The 3,133-nt window shown below is 34.1% G+C and overlaps 1 long non-coding RNA gene across 1 annotated transcript in view; it reads right to left on the bottom strand.

Annotated features, from left to right (window-relative positions):
* Positions 1-3,133, bottom strand: part of LOC106883190 (uncharacterized) — a 21,978-nt gene that overhangs the window by 1,417 nt on the left and 17,428 nt on the right. The window contains exon 3 of the long non-coding RNA XR_001411090.2: positions 2,796-2,864. This is a non-coding gene — a long non-coding RNA (uncharacterized LOC106883190). The remainder of the gene's footprint in view (positions 1-2,795; positions 2,865-3,133) is intronic.

Consider the following 3,133-nt stretch of genomic DNA (forward strand, 5'->3'; position numbering starts at 1 on the left):
TATTCAATAAATAATGTTTTTACAGTATGTATACATTAATAGAATAAACTGTCGGTTTTCCAAATGAATGAAAACTTGAAATGAAAACATAAAGAGAAAGCGAGACTTTGCAAATAAAAATGGAATACCCCGTAGTAAATGCAATGAATACTTAAATTTGTGAAGAACTGGACGCAGTGAATGCAATAAATAGTTAAATATGGGAGAAACTGAAGTTGACATTAAAAGTCCCTTATATAGAGCTATACTCACAAAAAAGGATAGAACTATATTATCACACTCAAACTTGATAAACAAACACCCATTACTTTTTTCTTGCATGAGATTGATATCATGAAATTCTTCGAGTTAAGCTCTATCTTTAAGCTTGATTAAAATATAGTTTGCTTTGAAAATGAAAACAGTTAATTGTACTAAAATCTAAATGTTTGCTTTATATGTTTTCATGATATTTTACCTCACAACTTTTTTGATACAAATTTTTGTTGCATGGGACCAAAACTATAAAGTTCTTCATGCTTTCTTCTATCATTGAAGCTAAGGTAAATATATTTTGCTTTTAAAATAAAAAAGTTATTTAGATCTAAATCTGATTGGTGGCGCTACTTACTCTCTTTGCTACAAATTTTGATGTAAACTTTTTCTACTGGACCAAATCTCAATTTTTTATGCCAAAATGTAGCCAGGGATCAGTTCTCTTCAAAATTATTAACAGATTTCAATTTGATTAAGAACTGGGTTAGCGACTAGCTCTGAAAGAATCTGCGTGTGAGTAAACTGTGGCCTTAAGAATATCATTTATCTACTACCATAGTTGAATGATACACTAAATTTAAATAGGCAATTTACTCATTCTTGAATATAATGATAGTAATGGCAAATTAAGTTATTGAAGTATCTATGTTGCATTAAGAGTGAATATTTCTTTATAAACAATGTTTTTCATTTTATTTCAGGGTGCATAAGCAAAATAATTTGCTTTTGCTCCCACGCGTGATGCTCCTATTTAAAGTTGGCCATGTGAAAAGCATGGTTTTTCAAGATGCAATGTAGCAACTTTTAGTGTTTGGCCTTGACTTTTACTAATGCTCATAGCAAAAGAAAGTGGGATAGGAAACTGTAACCGTTTAAATTGGAATGGGACATTAGATGGTATAACTGGTATACGAGGAATGAAGACGGTCTCACCTTTACCAAAACCAGTGAGAATATTTGTCTCAACGCATTTCCTCATAAGTTTGTGCACAATTAGTCTTGTATCTTTGCATAATTGTGGTTGAGACAAATTATGCAATAGCATATTAGGAGCCCCTTGTTTCAGCTGAAGACAATGAGGATCTGTACCTAGTTGTTCTAGCGAGTTCAAAGATTCGATAGGGTAGTTAGCACTATCCTGATCATCCACAACACCGTCAAAAGAGTAATTAAGTGAATACTTCTACCAGAAGTTTATACAATAGCAAATTATTAATGCTATTTACAGCAACACATTTTGGAGCCAGGATAACTCACAAATCCAAACCGTACTATTGTAATTATGAAGAAGATTCGGAAAGATTTCAGCCACCAAGTCATCGATGGAATCAGTTAAATTACATATTGGATTGAGTGTAAGAAACTGTTCTTCATCAATTGCAACTCTCTCTTCCCCGAGTTTCAAAAGCTGCTCTGCAAATAGTTCAGCTGATTGATCTCTTGAAAGCCTCGATCTCATATTTGTCGAAAGTTGGAGTGTTTTCACAACGTTGATAAAGTAGAAGCTCGGAAAGATTATTATTTATGTACATGATCAGTTCCTTCAAATCATAGGAAATTTCCCTCATTATCTCAGTGGACAGACTATTGAAATCCTCTCTATTAGTAGAAGACCTAAATTTTCGATAGGTTCACCTTCCATCGAAATAATTTGATCTTTTATTTCAATTATGTGTATGTATATGTGTGTGTGTGTGTGTGTGTGTGTGTGTCCATCCATCCATCCACCCACCCATCCATCCATCCATCCATCCATCCATCCATCCATCCACCCATACATACATACATACATACATACATACATACATACATACATACATACATGTACATAGTAATCTAAGCCTGAATGAGACGGGCTTCCGTTAGAGGCCCGCGAAGCTTTAGGTTGCTTGGAGCCGAATCAAAATGTTTAAAATAATAATATCTACATACATGCTCACACACACACACACACACACACACACACACACACACACACGAACACACACACATACATACACATATATGAATATATATATATTCATGCTTATGTGTGCACGTGTGTATGCGTGTATGTATATATATGTGTGTGTGTGTATGTAAGTATATACATATAATTACATGTATGCATGCATATATGTATATATGTATATATGTATATATGTATGTATTTATATATACAAATGTGTATATATATATGTATGTATATACACACACACGCATCGCGCGCGCACGCACACACGCACACTCACAGACACACCGAATTAGAGAGATAGAAAGAGAGAGAGAGAGAGAGAGAGAGAAAAAGAGAGAGAGAGAGAGAAAGAGAGAGAGAGAGATCTGTGTGTGTGTGTGTATGTGTGTGTGTGTGTATGTGTGTGTGTGTGTGTATGTGTGTGTGTGTGTATTTCGTGTATGTTAGCTTGCATATATGTACATACGTACACGTGTTTGTGAGCACATAGCTGAGGTCATTCCGAGTCAATCTTTATCAATTATATACGGACCGGTAGAATTTGTTCATCAAACACAAGGTTACCTAATTAACAAGCGACACTTACCTAATTCTATCCCCGAAAAAATTAGTTCCTTTTCAAAACTCTCATATCTCAGTATTGTTCGGAATAGGTCTAAAATAGCAACATTTTGGCACTGAATAAATGCGATCAGACAGAAGGCACCCGAAATTAGTGTTACGATTCTGATTGCTTAAAATAAATTGCCGAAGGGCAATCGAAAAACTCTAATGAAAACAATTGAATATCAAGTTAGGGAGAGTGTATGTGAGTGTATATGTATGTGAGTGCGAGTGCGTAATAGGCTGATAAGAGGACTAAACAAATAAATACAGATATGTATGCATATATTTACATACATCTATATATATATATATATATAT

The sequence above is a fragment of the Octopus bimaculoides genome, chromosome 19, assembly GCF_001194135.2.
Source record: "Octopus bimaculoides isolate UCB-OBI-ISO-001 chromosome 19, ASM119413v2, whole genome shotgun sequence".
Taxonomy (NCBI): domain Eukaryota; kingdom Metazoa; phylum Mollusca; class Cephalopoda; order Octopoda; family Octopodidae; genus Octopus; species Octopus bimaculoides.